At 38.5% G+C, this 17,761-nt stretch overlaps 1 protein-coding gene across 1 annotated transcript in view; it reads right to left on the bottom strand.

The window, feature by feature from the left end:
* The window catches only part of LOC116806488, a 60,342-nt gene that overhangs the window by 4,418 nt on the left and 38,163 nt on the right, over window positions 1–17,761 (bottom strand). The window lies entirely within an intron of this gene.

Raw genomic sequence — 17,761 nt, 5'->3', positions numbered from 1 at the left:
AGCTATTAATTCAATGATTATGATGGCAGCGCTAATGACAGTCAAGTGCATTTATTGTGCCACCCCCTCTCATCCCGGCCTGCCTCCCTTCCTAACTGGGATATATGTATATGACATGATATTTGAGTTGTCGGAGATCATTGACACCTTAATTGATGTCAAGGTCTAACCTTGTGAGGCAAATGTCGCGCTCTAAACTAAACTGAACTCAAATCAACTCAACTCAAGTCCAAAATCGCCGCTTTATTATGATAATACAAATATACGTATATATATATATATATATATATATGTATACAGTACATAACAGTATTAATACGTAGCTTGTTAGGTGACATTGAACTTGAAGGAATTTGCGGGCTGTTGAGTTGTGATTTGATTTGATGCATCAAATATATATATAGATATATATATATATATATATATATATATATATATATATATATATATATCTATATACATATACAGAATCACATCTATGTCTAGCTAGGTGTGATGCAATTAATCAAATACATTGTAACTAATCGCAAGCATTGCCAATTCATTTTGTTGATACAGGCGAGAGAGATAGAGGGGTACCTTAGATCCAAGCAGCTGTACCTCGTCACGTACACATATCTATATATAATATATATATATATATATCGGTCAGTACACCAACTGACGTCAGTCGAATGCCAGACAGCAGACATAAATGTGTTTATTCACATTCAATGCAAATATTCGAATGGATCTTCAATTTGCCTTAGATGACTCTAAGCAACATTGCCACTTGTAGACCCAGTTGAGTAATTAATGCTGCAAAATGTGCAGAAAATTGCATCACTAATTCATGCTTTTTTATTTGATTGATGTAAGCATGTAATAAAATGCAAATTTATTCGTTTCCTGATAACAAATGATACACTAAAATCATCATAATATTGGTAAATTGGATCTCTCTATATATTTCTGTGTTTCATTCATTCAGTTTTGCCATAGCCAACATTTCTTTGGCATCCATAGAAAAACATAAAAACTGAATGCTTTCTTTCACCACAGGCCGTTTTGCCTTACTTCGCACTGAAATTACTTTTGAATTGTGTTCAAAATAATAGTAAATATAATTTCTTTCTATTTTCTGGGTATACATATGCCTTGGGGAGGTATCCATGGGTAGCTGGGTGCTGTTTTCTGGGTTGTGTTTTGGTTTTGTGGCACTTGGCAAGCGCTGCAGGCTGCGAGACACAAATTTGGCAATTCAACATTTAAAACAAGCAAATTTTCAATATCAACATGCATGAAAAATGAAAAAGAAATTAAAAGAAATACGAGCGACAAAGTTGTCTCGCTTCCGTTTCCGCCCCAGGGCCAACGAAGAGCGGAAGAGCAAGAGAAGAGCAGAGAAGCGAAAGAGCAGCGCATGAGAAAGTCAACCCTTTTGATGGCATCGTCAAACATGCAAATGAATGCGGCGAATGAAAAACGAATGAGGAATGCTCTAGTCGAGCGACAGAGCGTGACCAGCACATACCCTGGACTATAGTCAAACAGTTATTAGCGAGTTATTTGATAAATATGCAAAAATAGATTATCTTGCGTATTTCTCAACCGATATTGATGAAATTGCTACAGTTGCTCATCATTATGGCAATGTATTCTGAATTACAAAGATATATTTGTAAATTGTAGTTCTTTTTATTACTATCGATATTGGTTGAGCGTGAAAAGTTATCGATAACTACTGAACTGTATAAAGTATATGAGAACTTAGATTTAAAGTTTAAATGCTCTAGTTTTTACAGACAGACAGATCAGCTGTTGATGCCAATGACGAATTTATATACCTTTATCATATGGATTCAAATATGGTTCCTATGTCCTGATACATTCGACCTTTCCCAGCCTTTTCTCATGGGTATACAAATGTAAAAGTTAAGTAACGCAAAGGCACAAAAACCACAGACAGAAAGACACAGGGGGAGGAGCCAGTCATATATATATGTATATATATATATATATATATATATATGTATATACATATATATGGATGCATATTCAGCGGCAGACCTCACCACGTCCCCCCTCTGCGCAGCCGTCTCGGTCTCGGTCTGAGTGTCAGGCACAGGCACAGCTTGTCTGGCATGATGAGTTCGCTTTTTTTTAATACTTTTTGTTGCCGCCTGCTGTTTGACCTTTAGCGAGTGCATGTGCATTCAGACGAGCCATAGAAAAAAATGTTAGACATGATTTTTGTCGTTTGCTTTTTTTTTATAATCGCTCATGCAGCGTCATCAAGCACGCTGCGGCGAATGAATTGATTAATGCACAAAATAGAAAAAAACTATTGTGGAAAGCACGCGGCGTATGCGCAATATTTGATGTGCATATTGCGTATACGTCATTTTAACGAATTTTCAATGTTTTTTTTTGTGTGCACAGAATGCCATTTAAGCTGCAATCAATCAAAAGTCCATCAAATTTAAAAAGCAATAATTGATGCATATTTTCAGAATCGTAATCTTTCAAATAAAATTGAAAAACGAATTTTAAAAGTTAAAAAATTGAGTACAGAAAAAAAACATAATTGAATGTAGCCAGTTTTTTTTTTTTGTATATTTTATACACACACACACACACACACATAAAGAGACACACATTCATAAAAGTGCTGGCTTTTGTTATCATAATTAAGTTCACAGGGTCTGCGCCAGTCTAGACTCAAATTCGTTCGCACCCCGCCCGCCCCCTTTCGACCCCCTCGCAGTTGCGGGTATGATTATAATGGTGATGACGATGACGACGACGACGATGATGATGATGATGATGATGATGGAAACCCATCAACGTTAAGTTGCGGCTCTATGGCAAAAAGGCTTCGCATCCGCATTCGCATTGGCATTTGCCTGGCTTTTGCAGGTCTTGGTAAAACTACCCGCTACCCCGTACAACGCCCACCCGCAAGCGCCACCCCCCACCACTCGTTCGGTGGCCAATTGCAACATTGTGTCATACTTTGTGTTGATTTAGCGCCGTTGTTTGTTTGGCGCTTCTGTGCTACTCTTGGATTTGGACCAGCCGCCAACCAACCAGTCAGTCAGTCAGCCCCAACAGGGGTGTGCGCAAGGGGAAGTTGGGGGGAGATATTCGCTTTTGTTTGTTTCGAGCTGGCTGCATGCAAATATTTACAGAGGCTTCGAAATATTACGCAAAAATTGCCTCAACTATTTGCGATTGTAGAGTGAACGTTTTTTATCTGTTTTTTGCTTTTCTTGTTTATGCTGAAGTCGTGAAGGGTGCGCCTTGAGGGTGATTTACGGGGGGAAGGGTTTGGCGCAACTGCAACGGCCAATGACTCATTGACCTCGTTGCTGTTACCACACCCCACCTTCCATTAGACGAACTATAGTTGCAACAGTCGCCGCCTCGTCTCCATATGTGGGTCAGTGGGCAAGTGCAGCAAGGGGGGGTGGCGGACAGTCTAAACTAGTTTAACAGTGCATGGCAACAATGGCCCAAACAATCGCCAACAAAGACTTCCCATACACTCAGCGAAAAATAGTCAGATATATTATTCAAAATTTCAGCAAACTTGTTTTGAAATTGTTGCAAAAAGTAGTTTGTATTTGCAGTCTGAAATTGCTTTTGAAGTTTGATTTTTTGAGTGTGGTGAATATCAGTCGCTGCTCAACTGCCAAAGTTTTGCTGTTTGTTGTCAAGCTGTTTTCTGTGTGTGCTCGCCACATGACGTCAAAGTCATCGTTGCGTATACGTAATGGATATTACTCATACGCAGCAATAAAATGCGAAATTGCGTCTCAAATTTGAACTTGTTTCGATTGCATTCTCTCACTCTCCCGCAGCGAGCGCCACCTGCGAATCGATCTATAAATAATATAATATGATAAGCGCCAGTTGATAAATTTATTGGGCAGAAAGCGGTATATAAATGTTAGAAGATACACAAATTTAAATGGTGAGCAATTTCGCAATTCTGCACTTTTTTTTGCACCAAATTTGTGTTTCTTTCAACAAGTTCAGTGAGCCAAAAGGGAAGAGGATTGGGCGGGTTGAGAGGGCTGGGCTTTGCGCGTGTAGCTAATTTAAAAGCCGGAGCTTGATTTAGTTTCTCTGCGATTCACATTTTTGCGGCCAAACAAAATGATTAGTGAAATGCTATTAATGGCTTCATTAATACATATTAATTGATTATGTTCGATTTCGAACTGCTTTTGGCTGCTGCCGGCACTGCATCAGCGAATATGTCTATTCGATAGACATTCACAAATCAAGCTGCAAATCAATTGGCTTTGCCTTTGTCTCTGTCTGTCAGAGACAAATGGCAAAATAAATGACTGTGGTCTGCGTCTCAATTGAAAATCACTGCTTTAATTTGTGTTCGGGTGCCGGGCCAAAAGGGCAAACGACATGTCTATCGATCACTCGATAAATCTTTCTGCGAAGCTGAGGTATGAATATCTAAATTAAGCTGCAGGTAACTTTCCACGCCACCAAATCACTCAATTTAACTGGTTTTTAAGTGTTTAACCAAAGTGTTTGGAAAGTTTTACCTTGCTTTAGTTATTTACTTCACTGAATATACTTTCTTGTATTATCGATAAATTATCGATACCTCGTTTCAGCTCTTCACATTACTGATTACACGATAACCTTTTGAAACATTGCTATTGATATATTACATAAAACACTTTATTTTGATATCGATAACTTATCGGCGTGTTGATAACTTATCGATAGATTATACTGAAATGCAGACGCTTGCAGCTTAGCTGATTTTCAACTTAAGTTCACTATAATGAGTTAGCACTGTTGGCCAGCGTCGTTGATCGTCGGCACTCGACTAAAATTGATGTGTCCAAGCGTCAGGGTGCACGCCCATACCCCATAAATACAGGCTAGTGTGTGTCAGTGTGTGTATGTGTGTGTCAGAGCGTGTGTGTGTGTGTGTGTCAGTGTCGCAAGCTACAGACAGACAGTTTACACATTTCATTTGATTTGCTAGACATTCATCGGGGAAGACAATAAATTTTGACTGCAATTTTGCAACACTGTTGTTTGGCCCTCTCTTTACTCTTTACTCTCTCTCCCTCACTCTCATTCACTCACTTGCGCATTTTTATATATATAAAATAAATGTTAAATAAACAGCGCACGAAAAAAACTCAAAAGACAAAAAGCCAAAAAGTTTAGCCAGACGGTGATTTTTTTGTATGCCTTTCTTTTTTTTTTCTTGCCATTGTGCATTGTGCACTGCAACAAACAACTGTTGTTTAGTTTTATCTATTCTTATTCGGTGCTTTTCGCATGACGCGACAATTTGTCTGTCTATTTTTAACTATTGCCATCCCGCTCGCTCCGCGACGCGCCTCGGTTTGCCTTTGCAAAATTACTCGCTCACTTTCGTCCCATGATATGCCCCCTCTAACCCCCCCCCCCCCCCCCACCTTATCCCGTTCTCGTTTTCTTTAACCACCCATCACACGTAGTCGCGCATAAAATTTGTTTGCTCTTCTTCTTTTCCTTTCACAACAATTTATTTTCGAGGCCTATGCGTGATCCCCCGCCCAGCCCCGTCCCGTATCCAATCCCTATCTATACACTGTTTCGCTATTGCCCTCTCTGTCGCTCGCTTTGCAGACATTCAGTGGTCAGGAATTTTATTTTGATATTTACATACGGTGTATTTTGTGTTCTATTCTATTAGTTTTTATTTATTTTTTTCTGTTTTTTTTGTTTTTTTTTTTGTTTTTTTTTTTTTCGTGTGCGCGCAGACAATTTGAATTTTAAATTTGTTTGAAATTTCCATGCTGGTTTCTACTTTTTGGGTTTTATTTTTTACGTTTCGTAGATTTGGCCAATGACCGTCAGCAAAACAAAAATTTAACGCGAATTCGTTTGCAACACACACGCAACCAACCGCTCAATCCACTCAAGCCGCGAACCCCTTTGATGCCCCCGCCGATTCCCCAGTTCGAATTTACTGTTGTCAAGAAGCTTCGACTTTTAATCAGCAAACGGCAATCGTCGGCAACTTCCAGACACACACTCGCCGTATACTATATATACATACATAGATAGATATGTCTATAACAATTTCATAGATATCGGTTAGAAACACACACAGACACATACTAAAAGTTACGACTTTTGGCCTCGATAAATGGCGGCACGATTTGTTTCGCTTATTCAATGGCCTGATGTCTGGGTTGACTTAATGATATCTCATGTCATTAGCCCAGCCAGCCAGCCATCCAGCCAGCCAGTCAGCGAGCTCAGCGCTTTGTTCTGATGTAATCGAAACTGTCTGGCGCTGTCTGTCTGTCTGCCTGTCTGTCACCTCTCCTCTCCTCTCTCGCTCTACACTTAAAACAAAAATTGGCCAGAAATTATGCTCGTGAGCGCAATTATCGGCAAAAGCCCTAATCGATGTGCATGTTCTTGGAAATGAACCCAAACCCTTTTCGAGTACTCCAAAATATGATTACAATTGCCTTTATCATGTAATCGATTCAGAGTCCTTTATTTCAATAATTAAGTACTCAATTTTAAGCTTCTTTCGTATGCATTTTTTGTGATTGCTCATTTTAACTTAATCATACTAATTTTTTATTAGTTTTCGCGTGATGGGTTTTTTTTTCATTGTGTTCGCTGGGATTTCCCCCATTTTGATTAATTTTGCAATTAAATTGCCCGGGGAAAAGGGGAATTTTTTTAATGTTATATAATTGTTTATTTCGATTTAGTAATTAATTTTATTTTTCTTTTATTATTAATATTGAATACAACTAGAACTTTTGTGTCTGAAATTTAGAAAAGTGTTGACAATCTGCTAAAAAACTGTCCGAGCTTTGTTTTCCAATATCTCTTTTATTTTTTATGCCTTCGAGCGTAAAAAGATTGATTGACAATTGAAAATCCAGGCGATGAGGCAACTTTTTTGTATATATATTTTTTTTGCGAATCCCCAAAATACGTAAGAAATTACGCAATCGAGTCAATTCTAGTGACCTACATTTCCCGTATTCGGCAATCAAGGATGTCTACATATATACATGTATATACACATATATATATATATATATATATGTGAATATATTTGGTATATACAAAAGAGGCAAGGCAGCCAAAGCCATGCGAGCAGGAAGTTGCGCATTTTGTGTGCCAAGCCCCAAGCAAAGGCATCGCACACAAAAAGGACGCACACACAGATACACACACACACACAGCCATGTTTAATATATGTGCGAAACACGCGATACTCGAATAAATCATTGATGAGGCTGCCTGGCCATAAACGATACGAAAACCAACACATCCATAATAAACGAGCAACCCTCTCTTCACACATCTGTGTATGTTTTGGCAAATGTAGGCCAAAGGCGCGACTCGCTCGTTGTGCTTGTTGCCAATCGGGACGATGATGAAAAAAGTCGTCGTCAGTCTGCCGACAGTCGAGACAAAGTTCCAAGAAAACCGAACCGCAGAATCCGAAGAAGCATTGTGCAATCTTCTCAAAAGCCAATGAATAAAAACTAAATGTTAACTACACTGCTACAAATCAATAATCAACTTCAATTGCAAACTGTACAATATAAGTTTATAATTTGCATTATCAAATATAAATATTCAAATCGCATTTGCAGCTCAATTAAATTTCTGAGCGTGTAGCTTTATGTTCTGTCTGTGTCTGAGTATGACTTATACAAATGTTTTAGTCTGCCTGGACCAGAGTTATCAAGCGATAACTCGTTTCCGTTTGCCATTCGCCAATGCCTTCTTATCAGCAGCGCAGGCACAGAACTGCTCTCTGCGCTGCTCTGCACTCCACTTCACCCTACACCTACACTTCTCTGCTCTGCTTTGCACTTCTCTCCTTTGTGCACTGTGTCTGGTGGGATGGGGCCACACGCGATGATGATGCCAGCGCACTGCGAATGACGAATGACGTAGACAGACGCAGAGACAAAAAACAAAAAAAACAGTCACGGAGAGACTGAGACGGATGTTGTCTTTACAGCTGGGGTGGCGATTTCAGCTGCGGACATTAATGGCAAAAAGTTGAGCTTAGCACAGCTGAGCTCAGCTGAGCGCTCTCTGACCAGAGAGAGAGAGAGAGAGAGAGAGAGAGAGAGAGAGATAATATACTTAACGGCATTCCTATACACACACACACATACATACGGTGTGCCCAAATTCTTTATCAGCTTTTGTATTCTCCTGCGGCACTTGCCAAAAGCTCTTGGAACAGATTTGCTAATCATTGTGACGCCCACACACATACACACACACATGCAAATCTACACAGCTAGTCTGGCACATATATATTTATATATATATGTTATATATAAACATGCGATTTTCATTTTACATGAGCTGGCAAAGAGCGACCGGCCTTACTTTTTTTTTCTTTTTTTTTATTACATAATCAACAGCAGACTTTATATAGACTTCGCATTGTTGTTGTTGCTGTTGTTATTTTTATTGGCGTCTAGCATTCAGTTTTTCTATAATTTTATCAATGAAACATTTCTCATTCGCTTTCGCATTCACATTCTGAATTGGCCCCCACTTTCCCTCCCCCCACGTCTCGGTTGCTCTCTCGCTCGCTCATCTGTCAACATTTTCGTCTGGCTTTTGATGTGTTCTTATTTTGGTCTTTCTTTTTTTTCTTTTCGTTGGTTTTTTAGTTTTGCATTAGAAAAACACGGTCTTAGGTCAGCTTGCGGTCTGACTAATGTCTCCTCATCGTCTGACTGATCTATCTATCATATTGCGTGTGTGTGCCTTTGCTGGGTGCGTCACAGAAACACTCAAAGGCCGCATGTCAGCTCCAGTCAAAGTGTGATTAGAAAGCGTCATGAACCCAGTCGGAACCGGACTTTCAATAAACAACACAATATTATAACTCGCTTACGTTTCAACTATTAATTGCTAAATATATGCTAAAGTAATGCAAAATTCAGACTTTCTTTCATGTATTGCGTTGCTCTTGGGAAAACACCTTTGCATGCATGTATGTATACAAGTGTGTTTGTGTGTGTTTTGTGCGTATACGCAACAACTGTTGGGGGGATTAACGCGGCAGAGCAGTCGCAACGTCTGAGAACAATGCCCGAAAAGCAATGGACAAAAGAAATAGCGAATAAACAAATCGAAACAGAATCAAATGGCATTTTTAGACTTTGACCCAGACATGAGGCCGAGATTATTGTGCTAGCTAGCGATAGAGCGAGGGAGAGGGAGAGAGAGAGCAAGAGTGGGAGTGTGAGTGTGGAAGTGTGATATTCAGTTTAGCGTTGGTTTCTATTGCGTTGCGATTTGTTGTTGGAATCTGGAATTGGTTAGCAACGATTGTCTGGCAAGGCTCGGCGCACAAGATGCACACACAGATAAAAAAAGAAGAACAGTAAATTTCAAGGCTCAGCCGATGCTTGTAATCTGAATCTGTGGTCATTTGGGCGTCTGATTCAGGTGACATCTACTGAGTGAGCTAGTATCTGTATAAATTAATATATTATATGTATGTATATATTTGTGTTTCATTTTGAACTCAATTCCATCGCGGCAACGCCAGTGATAAGCCCGGTCAGAAGCAGGCAGCAGGCAGTCAGACGCTTGATAAGCACAACAAAATTCAGAAAGAACGCAGCAATAAAAAGACCTTGATTGTTGTGTTGTTGTTGTTATTGTTGTGTCTGAGTTAAGTTGTCGCGTCAGCTGTTTAATTAGCTTTCGATTAATTTATGATTTTCAATTGTTGTTAACTTTTAGTTTTGGCTACGTTGCCTTAAAAAATCACTATTTAGATATATATATATATATATATATATATATATATGTGTGTGTGTGTGTAATTCTAACAAGTTTTGTTTTGTGTAGAGAGCAGCTGGAAGAACACCCTACGCAACAAAACAAGGCTGACGACACCTTCAGCTAAGCAATCCGTATGTTTGTGTGTATGTACGTATCTATGTTTGTATGTATGTGTATATGTGTATATTTGAGGGCCCTTCTCTCTCTCTCAGTCTCTCATTTATGTTCATGCACGTGTGCTGCTTCAGAGAGTCTATTGTGTGCATGTGTGTGTGTGCGCGCGAGTGAGAGAGAGGCAGTAGGCAAGACATAGACCAGAAGCACAACTTGCTAGAGTCAGAGCAAGAGCAAGAAGTAGAAATAGAAGCAGAAGCAGAAGCAGAAGCCAAGTTACTTCCTTAGCTCTGGCTTACGCATGGGTTCATTGAACGGAAGTGATTTGCCTACTAAACAGAGAGAGAGAGAGAGAGAGAGAAAGAGAGAGGGAGAGAGTTACAGAGTGGGAGAGTACTGTAACTTGGGGTCGGCCTTCTACTCTCCCGCTATGTCGCTCTCCTTGTCTAACTCACATGTCTGTTGGGACATTTGATTTATGCCACTAGCAAATAGCGGAAGGCAAATTCAAAAAGTGGCATTTAAAACTAGAATTGGAGCCCCAGACACAAAGAACTTGTTGAAATGGTCAAGTATTCCCCCAAACAACTTTAAAGTGTTTGCGATTATTTTGTGCTACAGTGAAGCCTCCATTAATAAAACCCCTAAAAACTGAACAAGCTTAAATTTAATTCTTAAGAAAGTACAACAAATTGAAGGAAATTGAATTTTAAAATAAAAGAAAACTTTTTTAAGCTAAATTTGTTATGTATTGTGTGCGTTTAACTTGAGACAGTTTGATTGTCGTTTAAGATTCTTAAGGTGCCACAACTTGAAGTTGCAACAGCAACAACAACCACAACAAGTGGCCTTAGGAATTTTAGGTATGTTCCACTCAAATATTATATTGCTTTTGCTCGTTATGTTTATGCTCTATATTTCATTGTTGTCATATTTTCTGAACACAAAACGCCTACTCACAAAAAAAAAAACGCACGCCCAAATTAGCCAACAAAAAAAAAAAACAACAAAAAACTAGTCTCAAGGCATTTTTTGGTTCTTCATTTTTCGGTTATTGCGTTATTTATTGCTACATTTTTTATGACAGCCACAACAAAAAATAAATAGAAGAAATATACGTGAAGGGTTTTTTTTTTTAGGAGCATTTAAGAATAGTATTTTTGAAATATGTATTTTAGAAATATGTTGTATTTTGGTATTTATCTAGGCGACGTTGATTTCCAAATTTATTGCATTTATGTGGCCGGCGGACATAATTTTTTGTATTTTATTTATTTTATATTCTTTTTGTGGTCTGAATGTTTAACAATTTGTAGCTGCTGTCGTCGCAGCCAGCAGTGTGTGTGTTGACAGGAAGTCGCCGGAATGCGTTTTCGTTTAGAGAATGCGAAAATAGTCGACTCATAACCATCTATAATAAGTCCGAGTCCGAGTCTAATTTTAATTAGGCAGTTGCCTTCTTTTATTCATTAAATGCCGCATTTTTTGTTTGTTTGTTTGTGTCTCCCTCTTTCTCTTTCTCTCTGTCGCTCCACACTGCTGGTCAAAATATTGCACATGGCTCACAAACAAATGCGTCACAGACGCCGTATAAGAAAGAAAAAAAAATAATTAGCTTACCTTTTATTGTTGCTAATTGTTTTGTTTTTGTATGTTTTTTTATATTTTTTTATTATTTTTTTATGGCTATAATTTGTTTAGGAATTGCGTTAAATATTTTTAATATAATTTCTTTATATTCGTTTAATTTATTATGTTTCTTCTTTTATTTTTTGCTATATTTGACACAAATTTGACACAAACACAATTTGATTACAATTTAAATTGGTACTTTTGATATAATGCGAATATTTGAATAATTTGTTTAACCACACACTTAACATATGTACATCATATGCATATGTTATGTGTGCATTAACAGTGCTGTTATTGTTGCTGTAGCTGCTGTTTCTTCTTCTTGTGCTTCTGCTGTTGTTGTTGTTACTGTTGTTGAGGTTCTGCTTGCATATAGTTTTGCTGCTGCTGTTATTGTTGTTGCTGCTGTTGTTGTTGTTTTGTTATAATATTGTAGGAATGATTTGAGTACAGGAACGCTAAACTTACATACGTTTTGTGTTTTATACGCTATGCATGTTTATTATTTTTTATTTACGATTATTTTACGTTTTAGTTATTTATTTGTTTTAGGCTTTTGTTGTGTGTGAATTGTTTTTAAACAATAGGAAACTTAGACGGCGAATATGATTACGAATCTAGTCATATACACATATGTAAGATTGTAGATTGCGTTGCTTTTTGTATTGTGTATTGTGTGGTGTTGTTGTTGTTGCTGTTGCTGCTGCTGTTGTATTGTAATGCGACGAATTTGCGCGCGGACAAGCAACGGCGACAACGAAACGAACTGAGACGCACGCAAAGTTCAACTGCGGCGACTTGAATGTTTCGCCCATATGAAAGCTACTCGAAAACTGCTTGAAACATTCAACGACGACGGCGACGACGACGGCGTCGACGACGACAGCATTTGTATTTGGATCTGTGTGTGCACGCTCTTGCTCTCTTGCCCTCTCTCGCTCTCTTGCTCTCTCTCTCTCTCCCTGTCTGTCTGCGCGCGCTGTAAATCAGACAACAATTGTTTTGCGCTTTTCGCCACAACAACAAGAACAACAACGATGCGATGCGATGGCGACAGCGACGATAATTATTAAAATAAAACGAACTAGTCGCCGTGCCGTGGTAGACGAGAGACAGACAAAACAACAGCGCAGTCGCCGTCGTTGTCAACTGTGAACAGCTTTAAGTTTGCCGTTCCACATGCCAAAACGTACCAGAGCGCGCTTGCTCTCCCTCTCTTTCTCTCTCTCTCTCTCTCTCTCTCTCTCAGTTACTCACACAGTTACAGCACACTGTAAACGTTGAAATATGCGCTACAACAACAACAACAAAAACAACAAGAGCAGCAGCAGAACAATAACAACAACAACAAAAACATCATGCAGCCGGTTTATTTTTTGTGAATGCAGTGTTTTTTTTTTGTAAGGCATGAAAACATTACATTTAAAACCTATGGTTACTCAATGTAAAATTGTAAAGGCATTGTTTTAAATATTTGTCTCTATGTGGTTAACAATAAAATGAGTGTTGCAGTGAGCGCTGCTTAACTCCTCACACGACCATGTTTAAGCATTAACTAAATCGTTTCCAATTGTCTCTGTGTGTGAGTTTTTTTCGTTCCTTTGTACGATCTCTCTTTTTGAGCGCCCGACATAAAAACGAGACGAGACTTTGCATCTGTTAAGTTACGAAATGCACTCGCAACGATAGATGGAAAGAGAGAGAGTGCGAGAGGAGAGTGCAGCCAGTTAACAGCATGTGTTTAACAGTGCCTGGTTTGACTTTAACAGCAGAGCAAGTGGCTATGGGGGATTTATCAGTTCCATTCCAATTCCCCCGTTTACTGTGACATTATTCTAAAGCGCTTGGACAACAACAAACATATTTACTTAAAGCTTCTCTGCTAACAATTGTCCATATGTAGTATAATTGTTTGCATGTGTGTGTGTATGTGTGTATGATTATTTGTTTCGCCTAGACGCTTGTCTAAATACAATTAATGCATGCAGGTGTCGTTGTTGCTGTTGTGGTTGTGGTTGTTGTTGCTGCTAGCAAAATGAGTTTCACTGTTATTCGTCGTCGTTGTTGCCATCGCCGTCATTGTTGTTGTAGTTGTTGTTGTCTTGAGCCGCCGTGCAAAGTCCAAGAAATTAAAGTGTCAGACAAGCGTCGTCGACGGGTGGAAGGGCTGTGTATGGTGGGGGCGGGGTCGGGGGCAGAGGGTTGCCAAACCGCACGTTAATTAAGTTTATTTATGCAGCTTTTTTTTCTTTCTTTATTTCTGTATTTGTATTTGTCTTTGTATTTGTGTTTTTGTTTCTGCTTGTTTGTTGTTGTTGTTTTTTTTTGTTTTTTATTTTTTATCTTTGCTCATTTTTGGTTTTATTTCTGTATATTTTTAATGACATGAATCACATGCGTTTGTGACATTCTTATTTGATTATTGCCACACAATGCAAAACTCACTCGCCTCACCTCGTACCCCTCCCCGTTCCCCCAACCCCCTCCCCTTCAGCGAGATCAGTGGGTCGAATTGTCTGGCGATCGGGGTCTGTCTGGTTTCTGCTTTGTCTCTTCTTCTTTTCCTTTTTTTCTTCGTTTTTTTGGGTGCTTTTTTTTTGTGTGTCTGCTTTTAAAAATAGCTGCGGGCAGCTTGTAAAATGTATTAGCGCTTCTATAAATTCTCTTTAACATTCGATTTGGTTTTTATACCCAGCATCTTCAACCCCACAAAGTATGCACACTTCCGGTCAAGATAATAGTATTGCTAGCTTCTCAAAGAATTTTATAAAAATATCACAAAATTTTCAATATGAAGACATTTTCCATTCTCATTTAGTGTTCCAAAATACTATTATTTTTCAAATACCACCCATCATATCTAGTTTTTAGTAATATTATTTATATAACTTTACTATGATTCCACTACTATTATATTGATAAATTTAAATAATATTTAAATAAATATAAAAAGTATGAATTGTTCATAAGTTTGATAGCTATGCCAACTTTTAATGTTTACTTATCTTCAGTATTTAAATAAAATTTGTATGATTTTCGAACTACATTGAAAGTTTTTCTATTTTGATTTCTATTTTTATTTTGACTGCAGCTGTATATATTCCTGATCAGCACTAAAAGTCGATTCGATTTACGCTTGTTCGTCTAAGTAAATCAGACTCGGAGCCCATAAAAGTTTACAGACTTCAAATGTGGAATATAAATTATCTCATTCCCAACGCTGATCAAGTTTAATTCATTTCAACGATGACATCAACCGTTTAGCAAATATTGATACAAATCGTTTTCCGTTGGCAATAAAATAACCAATTGTTAAAATATAGCACTCCAATTGATCTATATATATTTATATATATATGTATAAATATATCACCCACAATAATCAACTGTGCAAATGTTTATCAAGCCCAGGCAAGAACGAGCCAGATTATTAAACAAATTCCGATCAGCAGCTGCAGTAATGGGTATCTGGTAGTCGAACACTCTCTCTCTGAGCGTGTTCTGCTGGTCGATGATGGCCAACTTCAACTTATTGGCTATTTAGTTTAATATTACTTTTTGTTTTGTTTTGTTTTATGGTTTTATCACTCGGTTGATTTCTAAGAAATATTGTCACAGTTTCAGTTCAGGTTTGTTGAGTTTGCTAGTCAGCGATGACGACAACAACAACAGCAACTACAATGACAGCAACACTGACAACGACAGGCAGTAACAACAATTGAGACAACTTATCATGAAGTGCTAATTAACATTGTCTGGTCTCTGGTTTGGTCTCTGGTCTCAGGTCTCAGGTCTCAGGTCTCTGGCCTGTCTGGTGAGGTGAGGCGACCTACCTGCGGTTACAAACTGCCTCTAACTGCCTGCCAGCCTGCCAGCCTGCTTGCCACCCCCTCCTCGCACGTACAGTTGCAAAGTCGCAAAAAAAAACCCACAACTCACCCAAAACTGGCACTCGACGACGATGTCTGTGTTTGCTTTGGCGCACAATGTGAGTGAGCCGGAAAAAAAAACAGTACTGAAAAAACAGACTGCACATGCCAAAAAAATAAAGTACACTCGACAAGTAGATACACTGAGCGAATTGCTTGGCTACATCTACAATACGTACGTCAAATCGCTTACAAAAGAAGCAATCGAAAATTGTGAATTATTTTCAAGTCGCAGAAAATCCGAATCAATAATAATCATTTATAAAATCTATGAATTAGTTTCAAATTTATTTATTATTAAATATATATTTTATTTATTTTAATTCAATTATTTACATTGAATTAAAACTAAAATTTCAAATTACATTTCAATTAAAATATAAGAAATATTTTAAAATTATTTATAAGATCTATAAACTAATAAAATCGATTCAAAACAGATGCCGAATTTCCTTTCGGGTTTCCAGGAACCATCAAATCTATCAATCTATCACTGATCAACTATATGTAAGCATATATGTATATATAAAACTTTCTCTTTTCGCTCAGTGTACGCGTGTATTTGGAAAACGCGGCCACAAACGGCGAGACATTGTTTATGTTGATAATTTAATAAGAGCGCTGCTGGAGACAATGATGGGCCGCTAATGTGAAAGGGGTGGCAATGGCAAGATGGAGCGTGGCAGGGGGCAGAGTCGAGCAATGAGCAATGAGAATCAGATGTTGCAGTCTGTGTACTGGTTGAGTAGATGGTTGGATGGTATGATATTATGATATTATGATATTATGATGATGTTTGGTTCGTTGCTGCGTTTGTTTGTTCGTTCGTCACACGTGACGTATGCGCAATGCTTGAAAATGCTTGCAACGCTTGCCACGTCAATTGCTGAACACACACAGCGTCGAGTAGCATGCCAAGGTCGGCTGTGTTGTTGTTGCTGTTGCTGTTGTTGTTGCTGCTGCTGCTGTCTGCATTTATAAATAAATTGGCTGTGGGCAAATAAATAATTAAATAGATATGCATACATTTTGTGTTTTAGTCCGATCGCGTTGTAATTAAAGGCCGCGCATGTCGTATACGTAATTTTAAACAGACAATCACCACCACCCCCCGTCTGCCACTCTGCCTCCTCCCACAACGATCGTCAAAGCAAAGCAACATTGTCGTGCTGATTGTTGTTGCTGTTGTCGTTGCTGCTGTTGACACTTTTGTGTTGTTAGTCATTATTTGTTGTTGCTGTTGTTGCTGTTGTTGCTGTTGATAAGCAGACTGTGTCGAGACAACAAAAGACGCAGACGATTGCCACTTGCGTGCAAATATACAAAGTATGTCCACCCCACACACACACACACACACACACACACACACATCATGTGCTGTTGTTGGTCTTTGATATTTTTAGCCTCCGCTGTCAGCTACTTACTTGAGGCAGCTGCAGTTCGGACACCTTACAACACAAAAAAGCAGAGAAGCAAACGCCAAATGCCACTATGGCAATCGCCATCGCAATCGCAATCGCAGACAATGCGTCTACTCATTCACGCAATCAGTCATTCAGTCAGTCAATCAATCAATCAATAAACTCATTCCTTTCTATCGCTTACTCACATGCCGCATGACTTATTTTCTTCTTGTTGCACTCATCAAACGCTGAATGCATTGATTATGCCTCTGCTCCAAAACAAAAAAAAAATGGTCAGACAATAATGACTGATTGGGGCAGATGACTTTAAAATGGGGGGTGGGGGGGGGGGATGCTTTGTGTAGCAGAGAGCAATCATCAATCATCAGTGGCGAGACAGCTCTTTTGTCTGCGTGGCAGCAAGAGTGCAACAGGTTTTTATGCCACCAATCCATTAGAAATCTGCAAAAAGGGTATAATGACGTAGTGCGAACACATTAACTATATATATTCCTGATCAGCATGAGCAGCCAGGCCTAGTCTAGAAATGAAGATATCGTTTTCTGAGCTTAAAGACACAGATCCTTCCCAATTTAGACTATAATTTCTTCTTCAGTTTATCTCATTTTAACAAAAACTACTATCGATAAAAATCGATAACTGTTAGCAGTTGGAATCGCAATTTCAAAGATATATCTTTCTAATCAAGGCATAATTGGGGCATTGAGCAACTGTTAAGATCGTTTAAGAAACACTTTAGATTATTAGCCGGGCTTTCTTCGATTTTTCGTAAACCTGACTATTTTTTTGTATTTTGATATGATGACTAATCATATTATAAAAGTTTAAAAAAATATGTTAATATGG

The sequence above is a fragment of the Drosophila grimshawi genome, unplaced genomic scaffold (genome assembly GCF_018153295.1).
Source record: "Drosophila grimshawi isolate 15287-2541.00 unplaced genomic scaffold, ASM1815329v1 contig_44, whole genome shotgun sequence".
NCBI lineage: Eukaryota > Metazoa > Arthropoda > Insecta > Diptera > Drosophilidae > Drosophila > Drosophila grimshawi.
The sequence above is the reverse complement of the archived record's forward strand: the minus strand, read 5'-3'. Positions and strand labels throughout refer to the sequence as shown.